The 27,235-nt window shown below is 44.8% G+C and overlaps 1 protein-coding gene across 8 annotated transcripts in view; it reads left to right on the top strand.

Annotated features, from left to right (window-relative positions):
* ELF1 (E74 like ETS transcription factor 1) overlaps nt 1-27,235 on the top strand; it is a 917,745-nt gene that overhangs the window by 698,343 nt on the left and 192,167 nt on the right. The window lies entirely within an intron of this gene.

Below are 27,235 nucleotides of genomic sequence, written 5' to 3'. Positions count from 1 at the left end.
TTTGGTGGCACACCCAGCCCCCCACAAACACACCAGTACACACCCATTAGCTCACCCGATGGCACCTCGGATGTCAAGTGTGGAGGAGAGTCAGAACCAGAGGCCTGGAGCCCCACACAGGGCCCACCTGAATTGGGCCCCTTGACACACGTGCCATCCACCTCCACAGGGGTCAGGGACGAGGAGTTCAGGATGCCACAAATGGAGGTACACCAGCATGAGCTGACCAGCCTAGTGAAACAATATGTCTCTGATGGTGATGTGACGAGGAGGGAGGCCCGAGAGAACACTGTGGCCATGAAAGGGGCCATTGAGTCGAGCACCTTAAAGATCTGTGAGGAGCTGTCAGCAGTGAGGCAGGTCCTTGCCAGGATAGCGGATGCCGGGGAGGCTCTGCGTCCTGCCCCGACAGTAGAGCAAGCGCCCACGGGGTCATCGTCAAGCTCCACACAGACGAGCCCACTGAGCAGGTCTGTGCGCACCATGCGGCGCCCCAACATCCCACCCCTGGAGTCAGACACAGGATGTTAGTAGCAGGGTCAGCCTGCATGTGCAGACTTATGCAGACTCAAGTGGCATAACATTGCACGCCATGTGTGGGGGAGTTGTGGGGGGGAGGGTGTGTGTGGGGGAGTTGTGGGGGGAGGGGAGGGTGTGTGTGGGGGAGTTGTTGGGGAGGGGGTGGGGGAAAAATCACTTGACTGGACATTCCTTATTGTGTATGTGTGATTTATTGGTTTAAATTGCATAGTGCCCATGTACCTCCACACCCAGTGCCCTGAGTCCCACATTCATGGCACCCTCCGCATCCATGTGTCTTAGAGATATTGGTCTATCACAGACTGGCGCACAGCACATCCCTCCTGTGCATCGCCACTGGGATGATGTGCAACCCCATCTTCTTCATCGTCACCTGGTGGTTGCTGTTCAATGTCAGGGGGCAGAGGCACATTCCGTAGGATGCACATGTTGTGCAGCATGACACATGCCATGATGATCTTGGCCACCTTCTCATGCCTGTACAGGAGTGCCCCACCCGACCGGCTAAGACAGCGAAAACGTGCCTTCAACAGGCCAAAGGTCTGCTCGATCACCACACAGGTACGGGTATGGGCACGATTGTAGTCCTCTTTGTGCCTGTTCTGCGGGTTGCAGACAGGGGTGAGGAGCCACGTATTTAAGGGATAGCCACTATCACCTGCATGGGTGCAAAATAAGGTATGTGTAAGTCCATTCCTGATAGACACCTGTACTTATCACACATGCCTGCAGATATTTGTTGTTCACATGCACATTTCCCTGGACACATTTTACCTTGCCACAATGTGTGCTGTCCCATGGTCTAATGGTGTGGGTTGCGTCATCCAGTTGATACAGGGTGTCCACTCCCTTACTGATGTTCATGCACTGTGGATGCATACCGCTGTGTTTGGTATCAAAATTTGATGTGCAGTGATTAGTATGATTTTATTACTAGCATCGTTGGCACAAGTCTCCGCATGAGTTCAGCGCTTATTATTCCCATGGTGACATGCAGCGCTACTGTGGTGGTGGCACAGTGACAAGCAGTGTATTCCCTTGGTGGGATTGATTTGTGCACACTCATGGGTGCTTGTCCTGTGTTGTGTTTTGCTGCAGACATTTACATTGTGCATACTCACAGCATGTTGCTGGATTGTGTTACGGAGGGTGAAGTCTGATGATGTGCAGTGGACGTGTTGTGGGATGTGGGCTGGTTGACAGTCAGGCATGTTGTAATTGGTGTGCAGCTTCCATCATTACTATGGGGTTTGGTTGTCATGTTCAGTTTGGTATGCTTTGGGGCACAGTGTTTTGCAATATGGACATTGTGCAGTCACCCCAACAATGACGCCAGGGTGGTGTGTGCATCTCTCCCCCCATTACACTGCCATGTGCCTGTCATGCAACTTACCAAGCAGCCAGGCACGTCGTCCTGCATGTCGCTCCATGTAGAGTGGTAGCGTGGAGTTCCGCAGGACCATTGAGTCATGAGTTGATCCGGGAAATCAGGCACAACAATGTGTGATGATCTTGCTGGAGTCACATACCATCTGTACATTGATGGAGTGATATAGCTTACGATTGCGGTACACCGCCTCTGTGGCATGCGGGACCACAATTCCACATGGGTGCAGTCAAGTCCACCAATACAATTTGGCATGCCTGCCAGTGCATGGAAGCCAATTTTCGTGTCAAAGATCTCCTGGGCAGTCCGTGGTAGGGATATGTAGTTGCTTGAGTGCTTCAGGAGGGCATCCAGCACTTGGTTCAGCATGCAAGAAAATAAGGGTTGTGATATGCCATGCATGTGCCCCACTGTGTGCTGGTAGGTGCTTGTGGCCAGGAAGTGGAGCACAGACACTACCTTAAGTAGAGGGGGGATGGCAGAGCATATTTCAATCAGGCTGACAATGTCGTCATGTATCATGTCCACAATGGTGGTGATGGTGTCCCGGTCCAGACGGTACAGGGTGTGGATCTGCTCAGGGGTTAGGTTTAATGTACTGGCTCTGATGCGAGGGATTGGGGTCTGTCTGTCTGCGTGGTACCACTGGCTGCACTGGTGGGGCTTACTGGGCCTGTCTCACCCTCCTTCTCCTCCTGCATCTCCTCTGTGGTGCATATTGTTGTTGTTGCTGGTGTAGCAATGCAAGCATCTCCTCCAGCCCCAATATTGCAACTGCAAGTGGAGTCATTTTGGTGTGGAAAGGGGTGTGGTGTGTGGGTGTGGTCCTTTTGTGCTGGGCCAGACTCCATTGCCTCCACCTGTGCTGATTGTGTGCACCTGTGGCAGTTGGGAACACTGCACATTGCTGTTTGCAGGTGGTTTCCGATGCTGTTGATGCCGGTATCCCTTGTTACCGTCTTCATGATGCCGGTATTTGCATGTCCGCATGACTTGTGATATCCTCCTGTTAGCGCCATCCCTGTATTGCCGGCCCGAAGGGCCGTGTGCCCGCGCGCATGAAGGTACGGGGGTGCACGGTATCAGCGGTGGCGCTGATACCGGGTTGTTGACTCGTAATAGGCCGGAGAGGTATGCGGTGCCGGTATTCCCTTACCGGCATCGTTTTTCCATTACCGCGATTCTCGTGATGACCCCCATGATCTCCAACGTTATCATCGATTACTTGCCACTCGTACGTGCCACTCGTCTGGGCCCTTGTGGTTTCATTAAGTATGTTGCTTTATTCCTTCTGTTGGGACCTTTTTCTGTGCATAAACGACCCTTGTTCAGAACACATGCTCTCCCTCCCTTGACTTGCATCCACTCTCGAGTCTCAGATCATAGTTCCGGGAACTCTCTTCCATTGAACAATGCTGCCCGTGCACAATTTCCTTTACAGGCACGAAGGACCTCAGAGAGATAACCCCCGAGAGGGACATTTATGGCAAGTCCAAAGTCTGTACCCAGCTCTCATTGTTCTCAGTGCATATACCCCGAAGTTCTAAGCGGTTAGGGGTTGAAGAAGAGGTAAGGCACAAGCCGTCATTATCCTTTTCAATAATAGTACACGGGTCTTTATGTGTTCCTGTAAATGTTTGTTATATGCCACTAACGCCCCTCTGGGTTTTCCAGCTGTTAGGAATGTTTCTTTTTTAATATAAAGAATAGTCCTTGTGTTGTGGGGATGAGGAGTGGAACTGCAGATCTGGGTTTTGTTTTGCCAGGGTGGAGAGGCAGGACATCAGGTATTAGTTTTGTGTTGTGGTGGTAGGAACACAGGACGCTTGGTCTGGGTTGTGTGTTGTGGGTGGGGACGGGGGATGGGGGTGGTGGAACACCATATGTCATGTGTAGTTTTGTGGTTTGGCTTCTAGAGCCAAGCCAACACCAATGGTTTGGCCCTGCCTCGAGATCTCGGGCTCTCCCACTTCTACACATGAGTGCAATGGCTGAGTGTGGAAAATGACCCCCACATTGAAACATTCTATCGTTTTCACCTAAAGACTACCATCCAGCATTGAAAACAGGTCAAATACCTGGGACATTCAAAACGAAATCCTCAGGAAGAGTAATAAAAAAATATGCCCAAGAGATCTGAACCCCCACATCGGCAACGCTTCGTATCCAGAAATGGCAAACGATACCACAAAGGGAGGATAGCAGACTGCCAGTCAAACAAACACTCAGAGCACGTGGCGGTCCAAAATGACCACCAGGTCTTTTAAAGACTTCCGCTTAGAACAGGGAACTTGAAAGCCTCATGGCCTATAAAATAACCCCTTAATCAATGGCCGTCCCAGCAAATGAGAAACCATACTCATTACGAGTTGGGCGGTGCAGGTTAAATGCAGCAGTATGACGGCATACCCCTGCAGTACTGCACCGCTCAACTATGACTTGGGTGGAAAGTTGGAGGATTCACCTCCAGCTATGTGCTGGAAGTAAATCTGTCAACGTTCTGCCTGATTTTGCTGCGGATGAGATGGGGCCTAGATTCCTGAGCCTGTGTGTAAAGGTGCTAAGAAGCATGCCTTCTGCTCTGTCCTTGAGGCTTTGTTTGGGATGTCAAGAAGCCAGTTGAAGATAATAATCCTGAGATTTTGTGTAGGTTAGAGAACTAGATGAAGACAAGTATCCCCACCAGACAGGTGGAAACTTGACACGCTATAGTTTATCTTTTTGTTCATCCCATTACCCATCCTGACCAACAAAAAAAGTTTGAAGTATATGCTGCGTCTTATGTTATGTCGGTCTGCCAACCTAGCCAGATGTAATAAACTTAATATCTCATTACTCGTTCATTAGCTAGGAGGAACAACATACTGTAGAAACTGGCATTGCCTAGTAATAACCATTTAAAATATACACAAAAGAAAAATCAGAGAGCTTTTACTGGAAAAGATAATCAACTTTTCTTTGTTAACTTCAGGCACTGGTATGTTGAACATGATGTACAGTGGCTGTAGTTGCTGTATAATTGCTGTGCAGAATGCCTTTAGGTGTCAGAACCTCGGACGTCTCGAAAAGTGCTTGAAATCAGTTTCAGTACTGTCGAACCGACTGAGTTAAACACTTCTTAGCATAGTGCCTCACTGCTCTCACTCCCATTGGAAGAGCAAATACAGCAGGATGATACACAAATGCTTCCCAGCAACTTCTTAAGAGGTCCACTAGTGTTTACTCATGCGCAATGACCGTGGGGCACAGAATCAATGCAGTCAGCCATACAAAGGGCAGTACCAAGCTCAGACTGACATCTTCGAGCTACTACAGGTCTGACTGCATCTGCCACATTGCAAAGCAAGTATACTAGAAAGGTCATCTTCAAGTCTCCGTACAAGCTGCTGCAACTCAGTAGGCAGACACAAAATCATTTCTCAAACCAGGGGGGTTATTGCCTGATGATGAAGTGGTCAGATTCTGTTCAGGGTAAGCTCCTTTCTGTGCAGGTCTCTCTCAGGGGCCAATGGCAGGCAGGAAAGCATAGAAGCAACAGTCTGGTGTTCCACCAAGGAATTAACAACAGAGATATGCTGTGATTGCAGAGCCAAGCTCACGCATCTAGAATTCTAAATACTGGCTCTCATCCAGCACAAGTGAACCACATGTCTCACTCAGGCTTATGTACAGGTAATCTTTGAATGAAACTTGAATCCTTCTTTGTGCCAGGCATCCAGTGTCCTGCCTCTTTTTACACTTCTTTTGCCTGGCTCGTGTCAAATTGTCAGAGTTGAAATGATGGGTTTTTGATCATCGCCCTAAGTGACATTTATTTGGTGCTCAGCATTTGGCAGTGGAATATTGTCAAGAGCCAGAGGCGAGTACAGTGGGCAGGTACTTGCACCAGTTTGGGAGAGAACAGTTTGAGTAGTATCATGACATAGCACCGCCATCCATTTTTAAGCTGGACCAAGGCTCAAATATTTCATGTTATTTCTTTTTTATATTCTGTATTTATTGACTGTGGACTGAGCTTCGAAAAATAGCAGAGCCCTGTGCATACACGGGTTACTAAGGATACATGTAGGGGGCACATGTAATGGCAGGGCTGTGTGGGCAGCAGGTGGGATCAAGGGTCTCTACAGTCCATGAAGTTGGTGCTCCTTGTAGAGGGAGGGCCTTGAGCCCTTTCTGAGTTGCAAATGGGTGGGTGCAGATCTAATGTTGATTGGTCTGCAGTTCCACAGCCAGGGGCATGAATCGAGAATGTCTGTTTCCTGTTCTTTTCATTTATGTAGCTCTGCTTTGTCCAAGTTCTGGCTTCTTATGGAGCTTTGGCCACTAGAGATGGGAACCTTATCAGCTGGATAGGAGGAAGAATGCAAAATGATGGCTTTGGAAATGATGTAGCTAGTCTTAAAGGTGAGGCATGTAGTAAAGGAGCAGGTAGACGCTATCCTGCCAGTTTCCGTCCCCTTGCCACCGTCATATTGGAACAGTCGGAATAAAACCACAGATGGGACCCCCTACATCGTTCCTATACTGCTTCGAGTGTATGAGAGACGTTGCGCACTCAGACAGCCATATAGAATGTACCCTTGCAATAAAAGTGTTGAAGGATGTTGCATTGAAGAATGCTCTATGGAAGGATGTTGCCTGCCAAGATGTCAGAATGCGCCAATGGATCTCATGGATGTACTTTAAAGTGAAATCTGACAAAAGTGATGTCATGAAGGAGATATATGTACCTATGTTGAAACAATATGAAAATACTAAGTGACGCTATAACTAAAGCACTAAGAGTAACATGTACTGTGAGAAACCAGAGGGTGTCTCACCCTCTAGTCCCCAGGGATCTCTCTGTCAGGTGGCCAGGGCATGGCCATCGCCTTTGGATCCAGACACTGGGGGTGGACCAGTTCGGGAGGATCACCTGGGTGAGGATGCTTCGGGGATTGAGGGTGAGACAGTCGATGGTGAGACGCGATATTCCCCCTTATTTTGTTTATCAAACCCATCCTTTGTTTTAGGATGCTGTGAGATCCCAACTCCCCCAACCCCACCATTTTTACACAAACACTGGGCTGAGGAAGAGGGTGACTGAGAGTAACAACATTAACTTTCACACATCGTACTGGCCATGTCCCGCTAATCAGGTCACGAAAAGTCAGGAACTTAATTTTAAGTGCACACACCTGATACCAATTAGCTCTCCTAACACGAATAAACGGCAGAACCCAAAGACACACTCTAAGCAAGGCGGAACACGGGAATGAGCAGGGTTTCTAGGACCAAAGGCAAACCTATTGGAGCACAGCAACGGACCAAGAGGTGAGAGCAGCGGGTCAAAAAACCCCAGAGTTTCCTACTGGAGGTTATTGCCTCCAACATGCCGCGAGAGACATTTGCAGAAGGCCAGATCCCACAAGTGAAAACTGCATTGTGTTTCAAGGACGCCAGCAACCCACCGGGTGAACGGCAGAGTTGGGGAGGCTGATCTTTTCTTTTGCATACATTTCTCCTTTTTACACTTTTTTGTCCGGGTATTAGGTTTTTTAGAAAATACCCTTTTGATTTGACAGACTCCACTAGGACTGCATTATTTATTACTTGTTGGTCGAGACTACTCCCATCTTAGTTATTGGGCAGACTAGGAGTTTGTCCAAACCCAACAATTTCAATAAAGGTTTTACAAATCCTACCCATTGTGTCAGTGTCATACTTGTGATACCATGCCTCCCCTACAGTACCTAAAGCTAAAGTAATCATGAATCTAAAGAAGATGAAGCAACTTACTGACCACTGTGGATGGAAGGCGAACTGGTTGGTTGAGGGAGAGTCGATGCCGATGCCATTCAAAGCAATGTAAATCAGGCATAACCATCATATACAAGGTACAGCCGCAAACATCCAGGTGATGCCATCATGTGAAGTGCTGCCTCAGATGCCCACGCACTGCCATTATATTCCAGATAAACCCCACCTCTGCCAGGTATAGTTATCATGTATACAGTACAGATTTACAAAGATGTGCATTGCCATCACATGCCGAGGGCAGCCCCAAATGCCTCAGTCAGAGACAGGGTCACAGTCCAGTCAGAGCCTCTAGTGCAGCATGAGACCTTTACACACTGGCTGGAATGCAGAGCGTTTGTCTACACTATCCTTCCAGGTATGAATGGAATAACATTTGTCTAAATTCCATCACCAAAAATATGGGGTTCCAAATGAATTGGCCCTTTCTTGTGGTTGCTCAATGCATGCATGAGGACATGCGCTGATCTCCCAGATTTGTTTCAGTCCCTGTTTCAATTTTACGCAGATAACCCACAGATCCTAATGAACCACAAAGAAGCAAAAAACAACCAACAAAATACCTCATGATACTTGCTTGAAATCCAAAACTGGAGGACTAGAACTTCCTGTGCCTAAAAAGAAGCAAAACTGTAATCCTGAAATGCAGCATGTCCCAAATCACAAACCTGCATTATGACTTGGCTTCTATCCAGAGCAGCCCCCATACCAGCAAAAACATAGAGGAACATCCTGAAACCCTCAGAATATTCCAAACAAAATATTTCCCACAAACTAAAGAGCACTGTCAATTATTTATCACTTTGAGACAAAGTACAGGGTCCCTGTCCAAGACGGAGCAAGCAAGTATAAACAATATCAGGACATTCTCCACTAATACTCCTTATTAAATAGGACTCAATCTTTGATTTTCAGTCACATTTATTTCAAGTGCTTTGGGTAGTAAGAACCACATCCCTGTCCCTCATATAGCAATAATAATATCAGAGAACATCTGAAAGAATGGCCCTCAAATAGGATTAAACTTAGGGCCATGAAGCAGAATTTGCAATATTCACATGGTGGCAAGAGATCTTCAATGACATCATGAAGGGTACTAGCAATATTGTCTTTACACAGCATTAGGCAATAAACTGTCAACATAGTCATTTGTCATTATTCTGTTTACACCCAGATGCCCTCTATGGGCTCTTCTCCTTCTCCTTCCTCTAAAGCCAGAAACCTTGGGGTCATCTTCGACTACTCTCTCTCCTTCACTCCTCACATCCTGGACTTTGCCAAGAATGCCCACTTTCATCTTCACTTCCTTAGAGGCATTCTCCCTCTCCTCACTTTCCCCCAGAAACTCAATGTCTCAAGAGCTCTGGTCCTCTCCAGGCTGGATTAGTGCAAAAGCCTCTTTCTCAACCTTCCTCTTTCTTCCCTCCGCCCTCTTCAACTAATCAAGAATAGGGCTGCAAGACTTATCATTGGCCTCAAACCCAGGGACCGTATCTCTCCTGCCCTATAATCTCTCCACTGGCTCCCGGTTGCTGCAAGGATGAAATTCGCTATCTGCAACTCTCTCTCACTTAATACTCTCCTTCCAGATCCATTTGATCTTCTTGCTCCAACTCTCTGCTGGTCAAATGCTTCTCCAAGCAGAGAGCTGGGAGCAGATCTCTCTTCTGGGCTGGATCCCTCCTCTGGAACATTGTCCCTCTCTATCTCCGTCTTAAATCGGATCATCTCAGGTTTCATAAATTCAACGTTCTCTTCTCATCCTCCTTGCCTCTCTCCCTCCCGTGCTAACCATCCCCACTGCCGCTGAGATTGGCAGCTTGGTCCCTCATGACTCCATTAGGGTCCTGGCCTTCTGCCTAATCGCCACCAGCATGCGACTGCCCTGAAAATTCCTCTGGGCCCACACCTGCCAGTTGGGTGGTTTGTCTCAGCCATGCACTTACTTGATGGGCGTTAGATCTCCCTCTTTGCTTGGGATGTCTTGTCTCCGTCCATGCACTTACCTGTTTCCCGCCCAACAGGCACCAACGGACCCTTTAGCACTTTCACCCTTGCCCCACCGCCGTCTTTTTTCTCTGCAGTAAAACACCTCGAATGTCACAAGGCCTAGTAGGACTGCTGTTTATTTGCTCTCTTATTTATTCATTGTCATTTCCATTGTTTATTTGTTCCCTTGCTCCCTTCCCTTTCGCCTTGTGGTGCTTTGAAACACTGTTTTGTTGTACAAGCGCTATATAAATAACCAATAAATAAAATAAACGTCAAAGGCCTCAAGGACTGTTCAACCAAACCTGGATGTCGAACGCCTACCTTAAGCATAACCCTGCAAAGTCCCCTCAGTGCTACTTCTTCCACACAACAACACTGCCAAAGGTAGCTTGACGATATGCAACTGGAAGGGTTCACACCCGCAGCTGTCAGACTCAGCCTAATCCCTAGGCTTCATTGTTGGCAGCAGCTCTGCTTCCAAAAGCATATAGCCAAAAAAGCCCAAACGGCCTGGTTAAAAATCACCACACTCAGCAAAATCAAACCCATCATTACCTTGCATGACTTTCGCATGAAGGTTTTGGCTCTCATGATCTCCCACATTGACTGGGGTAACGGCCTCCTAACAGTGCTCCCAGCCATGCAGCAGACCCTCCTTAAATCTGCCCCAACACACAGCAGCCGCCCGCCTCATTACAACGCAAGTCGACTACATCTCTCCCTCCCTGCATGAACTTCACTGGCTCCCTCTCTCTTACTGTATCCTATTCAAAGCTGCTTGCACAAAGCAGACTTCAAAAGCACACCAACATGCCTGCCAGCTAAATTCCCCACTTCTGGAGGCTCTCGCACAACCCGTAGCAAATCCATAAAAAAGTTGGAGTCAAAGGAAGCTGACAAAGAGAAAAGTCTCAAACAGTCCTTCTCCTATCATGCCCTGATCCTCTGGAACTCTATCCAGCTGCAGGCTTGCAATGCCCTCACCATCCTGAAGTTTCACAAAACACTAAAGACGTGGCTCTTCTATCAATACCGCTAACACACAGGACCAAATCCACGCTTTCCACACTTCCGTCAATAGTACTGCATTATTTTACCCAAATGAATAAATCAACATGATAAATTGCTCACTGTGTAGGAGCTGAATGAGGGGATAGGCCAGGTCAAGGATAGTATAAAATCAGTAAATATTTAATATATACACATCTAATAACAATACACATAGTGCTGAAATCACAATAAAACAGCATAAAAACAGACAGTCAGTATTGGACATCTCCAATTAAAGTGCATATTAATCTAGTAAGCGTCCTGTAGTATAAAGTGGACACAATGTGCATACAGTAATTCAAAAACATATTGCACAAGAACAAAACTCCAGTCTCAAAATAATGGCCAGTATGTATTAAAGAACAAAATTATATAACCAGGGAAAGGCAAAAAGGAGAGAAGGAGAAAATATATAATTTTGGTCATATAATTTTGTTCTTTAATACATAATGGGCATTATTTTGACACTGGAGTTTTGTTCTTGTGCAATATGTTTTTGAATTACGTTATGCACATTGTGTCCACTTTATACTACAGGACGCTTACTAGATTAATATGCACTTTAATTGGAGATGTCCAATACTGGCTGTCTGTTTTTATGCTGTTTTTATTGTGATTTCAGCACTATGTGTATTGTTATTAGATATGTATACATTAAAGATTTACTGATTTGATACTATCCTTGACCTGGCCTATCCCCTCATTGAGCTCCTACACAGAGAGCAATTCATCATGTTGATTTATTCAATGGTATGGTTCACGTGACCCCCTCCTCTTCCTTCTCGCTATTGGCTTTGTTACTCCCCTGGGTCTACGTGGTTGGGGACGCCTATCCTGGATTACTTATTTTACACAAATGACATGGCAAACGTTGGCTTTGACATGTTGTAAAGCACTCAGCCACTCTTGAGCTATATAAAATAAAATAAAATGAGTAATATAACTATTAACAAGGCATTAGTAATAACGGCTATTGGCAGGATTGGTAATACTTATGATCAGGCAGAGGATTTGTTATTATGATCAGGAATTTAGCAATAATCTGAGCAGGCGCGCATTAGCAATATTGCACGCAGGTTGTAATGTAAATAAAGAAAACTAGACTGGATTAACTAGAAGGATCGCATGCATGATTTTTACTAATTACAGCCGAGAGACAAGACATTGTACAGCTCACTGTTCAGGTATCCAACACATTGCCTGTCTTCGCCCACCACAGATTTAGTTGCACAGTCCCCACACAGGCACATCCCCCAGAGCCCATCCAGGGCCCCACATGCACATCGCTGCACTCTATTCACCCAACCACTCCTCTGCAGCCCGGCATGGCCACCCTCGAGCTACCGAGATAGAATCTAACCACCCCTCACCCGGGTAAGGCAATCCTCCCCCACACACTCCATACAGCCCCACATACACAGCGTCAACTTCCACCCACGCTCCCACAGGCAGATGTCCATGTTCCCTTCAGGCTCGCCTGATTTTTTGGACTACAATCCCTTCCCTGTCATTGTACTGGTTAGGTATGATGGGGGTTGTATTACAAAAAATCCGGTGAGCCAAAGGTTGCAGACTCCTATTACACCGACGACAGAGACAGAAGAAGATAGGAAACAGAAGGCAGATGGAGGAAAGGGTGGAAAGGATTGGGAGGAATTAAAGAGGACTAATGGATATCATAAACCAGAATAATCACCTGCCCAAATTGTGTAATCTTGGCCAAATCACTTTATATCCCCAGTCTCTGTTTGCTTAGTGGGCAGATATCAGAGCACTTAGAAATAAAACACCAGTACAAAGAGCGTAATGAGCACAAAAAGACTAGCTCATAGAGGAATTGTAATCTAGTGAGTAAACTATAGACTGGTACTAGAACATTGGAGTTCTAATCGTGGCTCCCACTTAACTGAAAATATGTAATCTTGGACACATCTTTGTAGCTCGCTTTAGTCCAGTTTCCATATGTTCCGAACATGGGATTGCTTTGAAATAAATTGAACACTAGTAAAATATGCAATATAGATTAGACTGTCAGGGTGGGTGTCTTGCGCTCAAAGTCAGTCCTTTCAAAAGGAAAATCATTATTGGATAGACATTGCAAAAAGTCCAAATCTTGTAAGATATGATGTTTATTATCCAATGAAGAAAAAAAACAGCCGACACGTGTTTCGACCCCTGGTCGTTGTCACGGCCTGACACCAGTAATAGTTGCTAAATTAAGAGTTTCTCATAAGCCCGCATTAGCATCATCAAATTTTTACTTTCAACAAAGCTGATTATAGATGTTGTGACAACATAACTCCGGGAGCCGAAAGGCGTTCACTAATATGAATTTGTGCAAGGATTTTTTTCCATTTAAATAAGGCCATTTAACAATATATATACCAGAAATGGCTCCATGAAACGTGAATTCTTTCAATTTTCCAATTCATACTAAGATGCATCTATAATCAGCTTTGTTGAAAGTAAAAATTTGATGATGCTAATGCGGGCTTATGAGAAACTCTTAATTTAGCAACTATTACTGGTGTCAGACAATGTTCAGGCCTTGACAACGACCAGGGGTCGAAACACGTGTCGGCTGTTGTTTGGACTTGTTGCAATGTCTATGCAATAATGATTTTCCTTTTGACAAGGACTGACTTTGAGCGCAAGACACCCCCCTAACAGTCTAATCTGTATTTCATTTTTCTAGTACAAACCTTGTGGGTAGTTTGAGGGGGAGGTTTGTCTTGCTGCCAGGGTCCATAGATCAACATCTAGTCTGGGTTCTAATTAAGCGTGGTCACTAGCGCACCAACGGGACCGATCCCACAAATCTTATTCTTCATTAGTAAAATATGCAATTGGGGCATTAGGAGCTTTGTCCCCCTGAGATCCACCAACAGGCGGCAGGCAACGCAAAGAGGAAAACAACGCACACACTAGCACAGACCCACAGTCCCAACAGGCTCTAAAATCACTGCAGTTAGTAAAATATGCTACATTAAATCAGAAAGGGTGGAATGGATAATAAGGGGGAGGTGTGGCAACAGAGTTGCATACTTTTCCACTAGATAAACTAGATAATCCAGGCTCTAATCTCACCTTTCCCAATTTCAGCAAAAGTGATCTTGGGAAAGTGCACTTTGTCTCCCGGTTCTTCACTTATCTATTGCGTTTTTGAGCACATAGAAACAAACTGAAACCCAACATTCAGCAGATTATGTTAGCCTTTGTACTCTTCTTTGGGGCACAAACAGGGCATAATTGTCCGGAAGTCAAGTTTACAGTCCTTAGCGATTTCACGTATGCAAATGTACCACAGGCCCCCCTTGGCCATACAGCATCAACCAGTATGCATGGGGGCCAGGCCTAGTGAGCAGTGTCACCTTTCCAGTTCTAGTGATGTGCAGCCCCATTCCATGCTTCAGCTGCTCCTCTGCCTACCCTTTCCTCTTCCGAAACTCGTACCACTTACTGCTAAAGGGAGGGCTGGTAGAGGGGTTGGCACCCATTGCCCCTCCCCTTGCCTATCAGCAGCCATTGGGAAGCTACTTTAGGATTAGGGGCGGGAAAAAGGGGCTGGACTACAGAAAATAAACATAACTCCTACAGAGTGTTATGTCCTGGCCAGCGGTCACGCAGGCCAGGCTGACCAAGGCTGGGGGCACCCAGCCGACATGCTGGGGGCACCCAGCGACACACGGGCTGCGCTCGCACAGCAGGATTGCAGGCAGAGATCACCCTGTTTATGCCTGGATCACCCAACATGACATCATGGCTGGGGGGGCACCCAGCAGACTGCTCCCGACTGGGGGCACCCTTTCAGCCTGTGAGCACACGGGCTCCTTCATGGCCTGAGGACACCCAGGCCTGCTACGGCATATGACACTGGGGTTGCCAAGCAGGGGCACCGGCTTCCACATGGTAGAGTTGCCCAGCCGGGGCTCTACTACTATGGCAGACAGCCATGAGAGACAGTGTTGCCCGGCAGGGGCACTATCATGGTGGAGGCCCCTGCAAGGCAAGCCCTCTGTCAGCTACGCCGCACCAGCATGGTGCTGCGCAATAAGGACACAGCACACCATGTTCAGTTGCTTTCAAGACTAATGAGCGGGAGGCCGCTAATTCCTTTTATTCAATTCCAGTCACGTGGTCACTGCCATGAGACAGGAGCACAAGCCTGGGAGATACCAAGCTCCCAGGAGGGGTAACACATTACACAGAGCTGAGTTTGCTTTTTGTTTTAGATGCTGTCCCTGCTACCTCAAACATCAATGGCAGCAGCAGGCGAGTTACCTGGGCACCCACTGGTACACATGGTGATTCTTAAATAACATCCATGTATGTTATGCTATGTTGAGGTATATTTATTCTGCGCCGATCACCATTGTAGTGGTCTTACGGCGCCTAGCCTTAGCTTGGTATTGGAGTATTGTGACCCGACCAGGGTATGTCCAGACCATAGTCTATTAGCAGTAAGAGAGGGACAAAGATATATAGAAGTGCAGATAGAAACAGAGTAAACAAATAGAGATGGGTTAGTTAAACAAGGGGCAACCAGTTTATTAGGGGGTGTAGGGGAAATGTTTGTGGTAGTATTGAGGCGTGTCTTCGGTCAGTACCTGCTTATAAAATAGCGTGAAAGCAGCTACAATCAACGCGTCGCTTGTTGTAAAATATAGCTTTTACATGAGTGGCAATGTTATGGCTTTCCATGGCTTGGTAAGCCTTGTTGTGCCTTGTTAGGCTACATTGCAGGATGACAGGTCATCCTATACCACATAGCCTATTAAGGGCCTATAGTCTGCAGCCGTGTGTCTAGGGCCTCTCTTACAACTGCCTACTGACACCTGACAGACATTCCAACCACAGTGCCACTCAGACTTTACATGGGGTACTGATAAAGAGTGGTCGGATACGCACTATACACTAGCCATTGACATAGCCAGCCACACACTCCAACACAACTACACACATTGCAACCACGGCAGTACTTATGACGTGTTCTAGTAATGGATAGTCTACTATAGTCTGTTGATTTGCTATGTCATTCTTTATGCAATGTTATGTTTATTGCCTGTTTGCAGAGTATAAAAGTGCCAAATGTTTCGCGTTGTGCGATGGTCTTAGGGTCATTTATAATGCACTGGTGAACCACATAATTGGGAGTCACCAGTAGCAGCACCCCTGGCATTGTGTCACACAAAGTCAATGCTAACTACCAAAGAACCTCCCAAACCCCCACTCCAAGTACCCCCTCGGCCCTCCAAACCACCATAAGATTGCAAGACAATATTCCAAACACAACTGACCACAACATCAAAGTACATAAAATGCCTCCATGACCTGACTGGGTCAGCACTTAAGCTCACACTACAAATATATCCACTACAGGATGCTCCCAAGTGGGGTCTCACCCGACACAGTGCCCCCAAAAATACCTAAGAACCGGATAAAGAGCAGAGTTTGGTCGACGTGCAACCCTCAACACGGCACGGTCATCACTACCTCTCTCCTTCCTCTATTTCTAACAACTTCAAACCCATCTATTGCAGATCCCCGAATGAAGGAATTTGCGCCAGGCTCAACAACATTACACACCACGTACCACTTGCACGTGCGTGCATTGTAAATAGTTCTGCTGGTCCCGAGGGATAGCATCCACAGCTGGCTACTGATAACCAGCGTCACTTCTACGGCCCTTTAGAATGCCAAGACGGCAAAGGAGGCGGTTATTGGCACACATTTGGAATATGAGGAATATGTTGAAGTCATTAAAAAAGTGAAAGAAAAAGTCACTAGAGGCATATTTTAAAACATGTTAATGGTCGTATAGGGAGCATTTCAATCGTTTGCTATCAGTTTGTGAAACAAAACTACACGATTCTAAGTTGGGTAACTTTTCTAGTTATCCTAAAGTCGAGTGGAAAATATGTCACGTATGCTAGTCTATTATCACCTGATTAGTAATCAACGACATTTTCCCAATTTCTTTCAGGTGTTGTACATACAAGCCAGCAACACTTAGTTAATGCAGGTCTCAGAAAAGCATGATAATGGAAAAAAATGGTATTTAAAAAAACTTGAGAATTCAGGAAGGGGTCACGTGTCTCCTTTCACAACTAGAAGCACGCAGCTGCCCGCTGTGGTATTTCGTTTCCTGCCTAACGGTGCGGCAGGGTTTCGACATCCTGTTTTTTGTGCCTTTCATATTAAGTGTTCCCATATAGTTCATTTTTCCTCCAGATAGTTCATTTCAATTGAATGAGTCCAAACATACAATGTGTGGTTGAAAAAGGATGGTTTTACATAGCTTTCAACCAATCCAGATATCAAAGAACTCTTAAAAAGAGACGTTATCTAAACTAAAAAGTCCTCAATATTTAAAGAATCAAAGCCATCGATTAATCCCTCCCATCCTGGAAATAAATAAAACTCCAAGGTTAATGGACTCGGATGAGATTATTAGTGGGGCACAAGGCCTGGTAAGGGTTGCATTTGAAGCTAGGGGGTGCTATTCTATCCTTAAACACATAGGTTGTGCTGCAGAATTCCAGTTTAATTAGGTATCAGAAAGCAAACTGTTTACTCTTTTGAGAACTAAAAGAAAGTGTATACCTGAGCATGGGGAATATTTTCATTTCCTGCTTCAAAACACAACCATCCATGGCCAGCAAAAACCCTATGCCCATGTCCTGCTTTCATATCTATGGCAGAAGCAGTTAATCTCCAATATTTTCTATGTTTTAAATGTTAACTGTCTATAGCAGGGTCTGTATTTCCTGAATCTTGTTCAAGCATAGACTTTTCATGTTCTTCAGGCAATTCCAGTCTCAGTAACAGCCACTTACATTTACATTGAAAGATTGCAAGAATGCTCTTTCTATCAAAGACACAAAGAATGGGTAGACAATGGAGATGGACATGGGAGGACGCTGGCCTGTGTTTATAGCCAGGCAGCATATCCCTACTAGTATAAAGCTAGGCCTGGTAGTTCCTGGTAACATTTCTATGTAAAGCAGAAGCATGCAGTGAGGCTTCAGCCAGTGTTGTCGATAGGTCAGAGGAGAACACATGTACTCTGTCTGGATCAAAAACACAATTAACATTTTAAATGTAGGCTTGACTAAGTTCTAGGTAATGTGAAAAGTGATGTGCCATGTGAAAAAAAGCTCTAACTTGTATATCGAGTTCACAGAGTAAAATTAAGATGATTCCATTTCGACACCACAGATAATCCGTAGTTGTGCAATAGCCGCCAACTGGACCATGCCGCGACACAAAGGTCATCTTCAGCCAGATGTGGCAAACAGCATGGTAGATGCAGGAGCTGGTGAGCAGTGATGACACTATGCTGGCCATACCAGAAGAGACCACATCACACTAGCCCGGAGAAGCCTATACTGCCTCCCAGTAAAATAAAAAAAATACATTAATTTCAAAGCCCTCTGCATCGCCCACAAATCACTATAGGGACAAGGAGACAAATTCCTCCATGCCAAGATCAATCACTACCAACCAGGAAGAAACCTAAGATCAAGCGACAACCACCAAATCGAAATGAAACATTATGAAAAAAAAAGATATACAGAGTAACTAGATTCTCATGTCTAATTGCCAATCGATGGAACTCAATCCCAAAGGAGATAAGAACAACACAAGACTACCTCACCTTCAGAAAATGGCTGAAAACCTTGCTACTCAACTCACAGTGATTAGCATGAAAGGGGCACTGCCAGCAATATCACTGGGGACCGAGACAATATGACAATATGGATTCTGGAACCAACAATAAAAAAACACACCGTCCCAACCACTAACCATCCTTGCTCCTTGCTCCTCTCCAGCATACCCCACACATACCTCACATGAACTAACGGTACAATTCTCACCTCACATAAACACACAACCCACACATCCACAATAGGAAACCAACAGCCGCAAACAAACAACCCAGTCACTGGACATTGCCCTTCCGGACACAATAACCACAGTGCACACAATCCAAACACACTTAGAAAGCTGACTCGCACAGATGCTAGTTTCTCCTAGTTCTACACAAACCAACAGAAAAGCACAACCTCTATCTTATTCCCTCTTGCCTCACTAACTTACCTAATCCAATTTCCTACAGAGCCATGTGAGCGCCTGGAGACCATGCAAATGGTAACGGTGTGCAATATAAGTCAATATAACATAACATACCAAGGTTCAAACTTGTGGTATAGAGGTCACACAATTCCTGCCGTGGGCGTTCAACCCACTGAGCTATGTTACCATAATTGTCCTGCGTGTTAGGGTATTCTCTTATGTATGCATAAACTGAAAACACCACACCAATCAATCAATCAATCAATCACTAAATCATATTTAGATGTATGTTTATTCTCACCAAGTTTTTCAATTTCTCAAATAGTTGCACTCAGTAAATTAATGGTGCTTCCTGAATTCAGCATACAAACACAGTTGTTTCCCTTCATTGTATTTGTAATTGTATTTTGGTCAATGACACACTTTCAGTGGTGAATGACACACTTTCAGTTTTAGATCACATGGATTGCTGGATTGCCTTGTCATTAATTTGCAGGCGCACAATCTGTGTTCTTTTGCTCATTCAGAGTGAATTATACTTGCTTTGCACAACATATTTATAGTAAGAATTCTTGATTATTGTTAAGTGTTTGATTGTCTTTTTTATTTGAGGATTTTTTTATTTGATATATTATGTGAAATATTGTTCGAGATTTCTTTTGTGAAAAGTTTAATTTTTAACTGATGAATAATTAAAACATTAAATAGTTAATGCTTATATTGTACCTTTATTGAACTCAAGATAGCTTGTTAAAGACAACAATGCAGTACTATGTTGGTGCACAACTAAAGATTAGATAGAATGACATATAGGCTACCGTTTCGTGACCAAGAAACATGGGCTTTAATTGTGGCTTACTTTCTCGACCAAAGTATGTGATCCTGGTCAAATCACTTCACATCACTCTGTCTTATATTCTTTAGCTCATCAAACAAGATGGGTATCCCCTAAACCATGGAACTGGGGAGCAAGAATAAGACAACAAAAACCCCGAAGGGGAAGAGTTCACATGGAGGAGTACTATATTAATTTAAGTACCCAATATATAGGAATAGAGGTGGAAAGGAATAGTGGCCCAATCATAACAGATTCATATTTTCATATTTTAATAATCATCACAAAACATTATAAAATTACATAATATATAAACAGTATAACAACAATAAAATAGATGAATTAATGTTAGTATAAAATACTTGTCCAATCTAATACATTAAACCATTCAATCGCAATTTAATTACCACAATTCATGACCCAGTATTAATCAAGGTAAAGCATCGCTATCTTCATATTTTTGAATTTCATTCGAATGGTAAGGATGCTATAGAACAGGAAATTACTGCCAATGGAATAAAGTGCTAGGTGCAAAAGAGTAATGAGTGCCTAATCCAGATAAAGCATCGTTGTCTCATATTTTTAAATTTCATTTGAATGATAAAGATGCTGTTGAAAAGGAAATTGCTGCCAATGGAATAAAGTGCTAAGTACAAAAAAGTGCTAAGTGCCTACTGTACATACATGATCTTCAAATGTCATTACAGTTTCGGCGAAATCAACCTATCTGGCTCAATTAAGTGAGCCAGTAGTCGCCTTCTTCAGGGCGCACTATATGCTGTAAATATTGATGCTAAACTTTTAACAATGACACAGTAGTTCTCACAGGTGAAGCTTTAAACAATTCAAAAGACTTGATTGTAGATCTTCTGCAAAGAACAGCTGTTCCAGGACATGGCCGACACAGACCCCAAAAGTGTTCAGGACCTTACGGCCGTGATGTAAATTCAATTTCATCTCCAGTCCTGCTTGGGTGGCGGATTCGAAACAATTATACAATTTTCGGCACCATACGTGGACTTATTTAGGGTTAAGGCTTCTAACAGACTTCAAGATCTACAATCAAGTCTTTTGAATTGTTTAAAGCTTCACCTGTGAGAACTACTGTGTCATTGTTTGTACTTAGCACTTTATTCCATTGGCAGCAATTTCCTTTTCAACAGCATCTTTATCATTCAAATGAAATTTAAAAATATGAGACAACGATGCTTTATCTGGATTAGGCACTCATTACTCTTTTGCACCTAGCACTTTATTCCATTGGCAGTAATTTCCTGTTCTATAGCATCCTTACCATTCGAATGAAATTCAAAAATATGAAGATAGTGATGCTTTACCTTGATTAATACTGGGTCATGAATTGTGGTAATTAAATTGCGATTGAATGGTTTAATGTATTAGATTGGACAAGTATTTTATACTAACATTAATTCATCTATTTTATTGTTGTTATACTGTTTATATATTATGTAATTTTATAATGTTTTGTGATGATTATTAAAATATGAAAATATGAATCTGTTATGATTGGGCCACTATTCCTTTCCACCTCTATTCCTATATATTGGGTACTTAAATTAATATAGTACTCCTCCATGTGAACTCTTCCCCTTCGGGGTTTTTGTTGTTATATTCTTTAGCTGCCAAAATTGGGATCGCCCAGAAGTGATTTTTTAAATGTGCATTATAGTGCATAGTTTATTACGCTACAGTGTTGCTTCATGTATAATAATATAGACTTTTTCTATAGTGCATACAGCAGGCTGAATTGCCCCTTAGTTCACTCATGGAACAACACAAACCACGGCTCGTGCTCCACATAAATCAGTGAAATAAATGTAACTACAATGGGTAGGTGTGGAATGAGTTTGGAGATTCCTATTCCGAATACTGTGTAGGTGCATGAAAGAATGTGGATGTATATGCATTTATTTGCACATCACCTGTATTCACGTGGTACTTTAATTTTGTGCAGCCTTGAAAACGACCGGTGGTCGAAACACGTGTCGGCTGTTTATATCTTGAGAAATTAAACATATTTTTTGTGAATCATCACTGAAATGGATCTTTTGGAGTGACACCGAACTTTGTTTTTGCTAATATTGAGTGACGTTGGACTTGTAATAAGAAATGATACAAAAGTTTTGTGGTTTGAGCACAAGATATCTTCCCGAACCATAAACTATGTGGGCGCATGACTGAAGCAGAGAATAGAATCAGCGAGGGGGAGCACAAGGTTTCGGGCTTGCAGAGGGAGGTCTCCCTTCTACAACAACAGTTAAGAAAATCACTGCCAAAAATGACGACCTAGAAGGGAGGTTGTGGCGCAATAATGTGCACGTCCTTGGTATCGGAATACCAACCTCATTACAAATATGGAACAATTTGTTGAACAAACACTTATGGAGGTGTTAGCTGACCCCCCTGTGTCCAAGTTGTTTCTCGTGGAAAGGGCGCACCGCTCCGCTCCGTAACGTCTAGATCCTCCACCTGGTGCCCCTGAGCATCCCGTTATTGCGTGCCTTTTTAATTACTGTGACAGGGATGTATTGCTTAAAGCAGCCAGGGAGAAAGCTTAACTCTGCTGGGGTTCCGCAATAATCTGACTATTAGCGGATTTCATTCCTCAAGTAGAAGAGCAGAGGAGGACCTTTCAATCAGCAAAGAACATCCTTAGCCAAAAGAACATTTGCTATGCAATTATATACCCAGCCAAGCTCTGTGTGGTCCACATGGGCAAAGCCACATTCTTTACAACTGCAGAGGCGGCGGAGCAGTTCGCAATGGAATTGCCGGACCCTCGTAACTCATCGCCCCACTCTCCTTGACCCCCCTGGAGCTACAGGTCATGCTTGCTAAGAGTAATCACTCTCAGATGTAGGAACATGTACTTATCAGGAAGGTGAAATGACTTGTCCATGAGCCTGAGCCGCCTGGAGCTGGTCAGCTGCCAACAGCACCCTGTTGCCGCAGCCACTGGAGGCGTTGTAGGTTTTCAGTTTTTGGTTAGTTATGTGGGGGCAGGGGTGTGGCCGGTATGTTTTGGTTTCTGGCGCAGGACGGGGGTGGTGTTGGGTCTGTGCTGATTGGGTGTTTGGACTTGCGAAGTTGGAGAGGTATGGGGGTTTGGGGTGGCAATCTTAGTGCATCAATCTGTTGTTTTAGCGTCTTAAAAGAGAATGTGTAATGGCTTGGCCTCTATGGGGCGATGTGCTTCTGAGGTGGTGTATAAAATGGTCCTGCTATCTAATTGAAGGGCATCAATGTCTTTACAAGAAGTAAATTGTTATCTTGGAACATCCAGGGTTCCACAAACCATAAAATGTCCCGACTCATAGCTAACTATGCCAGGAATCACGGTATAAATGGTATGTGCTTACAAGAGACGCATTTCGCTCCAGACTGCGAGCCTCCTAATATGCCAGGTTGAGGTGTGCACAGATATGATATCCCTTTTCCACACATTCACAGGGGGTCGCAACATATAGTCGCAACATATATTCACTGAATGCTGGCTTTTAAACTCCATGAAAAGATTGGAGTTGGAGACCCAGAGGCCCGGTTTCTGCTCCTGGCGGGGGAGGTTCTGAGTCTTAGGGTTCTCATAGTAAATATATATGCACCGAACATGGACTCTCCAGGCTTTTTTCAGAACAGTGCTCATAGATTTCCAGATAATGACATCATATGGGCAGGCAATATTAATATAGCACTAACACTGCACCAGAATATACTGCCCAAGGCGGCAACTAAATGGCTCGACATTGCAGAATACCAGAGATTGTATGATGTTTGGAGAGTGCTACACCGCACCTCTAGGGAATACTGGTTTTATTCTAGGGTCCATGGTAGCTCATCAAGTTTTGACTGTCATGGTTACATCAAATTTGCTACACGCTGCCACTGATGCCCAGATTCTGTCTCATTCCCCTTCAGATCCCTCCCCAGTGAAAGTCCTTTTTACTTGTCTCCCAAAGCCCCAGAAATGTATGCAATGGCACTGGAGGCCGCCCTCTTCCGGTAGAACATTAGGCAGGATATTCATACCTTTTTTGAGGCCAGCGTCGGGTCTGTCTCTAATACCAGGATTGTGTGGGAAGCCTTCAAAGTGTTCATTGGGGGCTGTTGCATGTCTAGAGAAGGAAGGGTGCTGAAAACTATCCATAGGTCCATTCCTAGTAAAGAGCAGGAAATAAAAGACCTTTAGATATAATAGGGGGTGAGTGATTCCCAACTGACACAGGGAGACTGTTAAGATCAAACAGTAAGAATTGCACCTTCTTATGGAACGGGAGGTGAGGTTCCTGGGGGACCCTATTAGGGTAGCCACATATGGGGAAAGGACCCGTCCCAGCCGCGCCGTAGCGTGGGCAATTAAACGGGAATCCCTCCCGGGGGATATTGGAGAGATTGAATACCCTGACAGGACCAGAAGCAAGGACCCCTTACAGATCAATGAGATATTTACTAGGTATTACAAACAACTATATACATCACAACTACATGTGGGCGAGACTCTATCATGATATTTGGACCGGGTTGCCCTAGGGTGGCTTGATCCTGCACGAGGAGAGAAACTTAATGAACCTCCGTTGGAGGTGGAAATTCGTAAAACTATCTTTTCTCTTCCCAATGGTAAGGCCCCAGGTCTAGATGGGATCACTATAGAACTATGTAGAACTATATAAGGAATATGCAGACTTACTGGTCCAACATATACACTGATTGAACGATGAAGCCTTTACCAAGGGAGTTTTACCCGAATCCCCCAGATCGGACATCATGATGGTGCTGTTGAAAAAAGGTAAAGGCCCAGTTAAGTGCTCTTCATATAGACCTCTATCCTTAATTAATACAGATAATAAAATGTTATTTAAAAGCTTAGCTGATCATCTCCTCCCATATATGCCAGAGCTGATACTTCCAGACCAGGTGGGCTTCATACCTGGTAGGTCCACACAGAACAACTCGAGGCGGTTATGTGTACTCTGAAATCCCAATAGTGGTTGCCGCTCTGGACGCAGAAAAAGCTTTCTACTCAGTGGAATGGCCCTTCCTATTTGAAGTCCTGAGACGCTCTGGTCTGGGCCTGTTCTACCTTTGTTGGGTGCGATTATTATATACGGAGCCTCAGGTGGCGATATATACAAACAGAATTCTGTAAGAATATATCACTCTGTCCCGGGGTACGAGACAGGGATGCCCCTTGTCCCCTATATTTTTTGCCGTTGCCATCGAACCGCTTGCATGTTTTCTTAGGGAATACCACATTCACTGAGGGGCTAGGGTCTGTTCTCATGTTTCCATTATATTGCTGTACATGGACGATATGCTGTTGAACATAAAACATCCTAGGGAAAACCTGCAACCAGTTGTTATTGCCATCCAACAATTTGGGGATATCTATGGACTGAGGATCAACTGGTCCAAATTGGAGGTATTACCCTTGACCCCTGTGGTGTGTCAAGGGGAAGTCGATATATATTTTAAATGGTGCCCTCGGGGCATACGCTATTTGGGTATGCACATACCCACATCCCCAGCAGATGTATTTGAGAATAACTATTTGACAGTTTTAACAAAACGGGAACACAGAGTGGAAACATGGATCCTCTTCCCCATTTCACAAGCTGCCTGAATGTCTTTAGCCAAGATGGTTATCCTGTTGAAATTCGTATACATTTTTAACAATGCCCCAATCTGGCCTTCACCCAGTTTTTGGTCTAGGGTACGTAAATTAATGATACGTCTGATATGGGCAAGGAAATAGGCTAGAATTTCATACAATGGGTAAATGGCTCCCTACAAACGGGGTGGGTTGGAATACCCAGATTTATACATATACTTTTTGGCTTTACAACTTCAGTACTCCTTTTGATGGTGGTCCCCCTCGGCTGATCTCCCACATGTTTCCTTGGAAAAAGTGGTTATGTTCCCAGATGATCTGTGGGGGTCTGCTGCAGCAGGGTCCAGCCGCTGGAATTTGGCTGGAGATACAGCCAATGGAGGTAACATGTAGAGCGTGGAAAAAACTGGTCGGCATCTTGGATGAGGATAACTTTTATTCTTCTGCATTTGCTATATTTAGGGTCCGGGGAATCCCACTCGCACACAAAAAGATTTTTTGTCTACACTTTGAGAATCTGGGGATACAGTCTCTGGGGGATCCGGTGGTGGATGGGTACTTGATCACTTGGGAGGCCCTGAAAACTAGAGGGGAATGGAATATATTGACAATGTTTCTGTGCATCCACCTTTGGGTGGTACTCAAGACTCTTGGCCTAATTACCCAGGGGCTCCTGCAACCTCTCCACTGCTGCAGTATATTACTACATCCTCCCTGCCAGGTCACTGGTCTCTACAATATACAAGGACCTTAGACTACGGAGACCCCGTTGGTCAATACATCTAGGATCAGTTGGGAATCAGCTTGGGGAAGGTATTAACAGATGCCCAGTGGAAAGGGATTTGCAGACAAACAAAATCTGTATCCCTGAATAATCGTCTGCATTTAATTAATTACAAGTTTGTACAACAGGTGTACTATTCTCCTGCAAGGCTGCACAGATCTTTACACCAAAAGACTATCTGAGTGTAACAGAAATGCTCAAGTTATGGCAGACTTTTTGTGCGTTGCCTGGACTTGCCCTTGCTTGCGGCCCTTCTGGACAGCGGTTGAGGCCGCTATGTCTACCATGCTATGTGATTACTGGCAATTCTCTCCAGAATTCTGGATGCTGGCGGCTATGGACTCGGGCTCTAGGTCAGAGAAACGGTTTGCAAGCACGGCATCTGTTGTCGCTAGGTCTATTGTTGCCAAATCGTGGGAGAAATCCACTGCCCTGGAGTTCCAAGAATGGTTATCCTTCATGACTATGTCTGAAAACACAGAGACACGGTATGCGACTACCATTCCGGCCGGTAGAAGACTGTTGGATTATTGGCAGCCATTTCGGAGATATATGACCGTGTTGGATGGGAGTGGGGAGGAGGTGTGGAGGGGCTGGATTGGGTGGCGGGAGGTAAGGGAGGAGGGAAATGGCAGTGCCAAGAAAGGGCGGGCCCACAGCAGTCAGTTTGTTCCGAACCTGGAGGAACCTGATTGGCTCCTGCACCTGCCGAGGGTGCTAATATTTCTCGTCCTTTCCTATTTCTTGCATGGACAGGCGCTGGGAAAAAAAAACTATTCTATTTCTTGGGCCAGAACCCAAATCATGCTACAAATTCTAACAAGAGGGGATGCTACGGCTGGAAATAGAAAACCGTTTGAATCCTCTTCCAATAGAAAGAAAAACAGATGTTTTTCTTCTAGCTTTAGCTGGTAAGCAATATGACATAGAATAAAAGCAGGGTCCTGCAGGGGACTGCAGCCTGCAAACCCTGCAGGGCCTTTCTTTGCTTTGACTCTTGGCAATTTTTTGCCCAAAAATCACTGGAAAAGTGTGAAAGTTCCAGGAACCCCAAATGACCTGAAATTAGAAGTGGGTTGACTTTCCCACAAACGAACTCCAGCATGAATACTTATGACAGAGAACCATCCTGCATACCCAGAGCCATAC

This window comes from Ambystoma mexicanum, chromosome 7q (assembly GCF_040938575.1).
Source record: "Ambystoma mexicanum isolate Mex_15411 chromosome 7q, UKY_AmexF1_1, whole genome shotgun sequence".
NCBI classification, from domain to species: Eukaryota; Metazoa; Chordata; class Amphibia; order Caudata; family Ambystomatidae; genus Ambystoma; species Ambystoma mexicanum.
The sequence above is the reverse complement of the archived record's forward strand: the minus strand, read 5'-3'. Positions and strand labels throughout refer to the sequence as shown.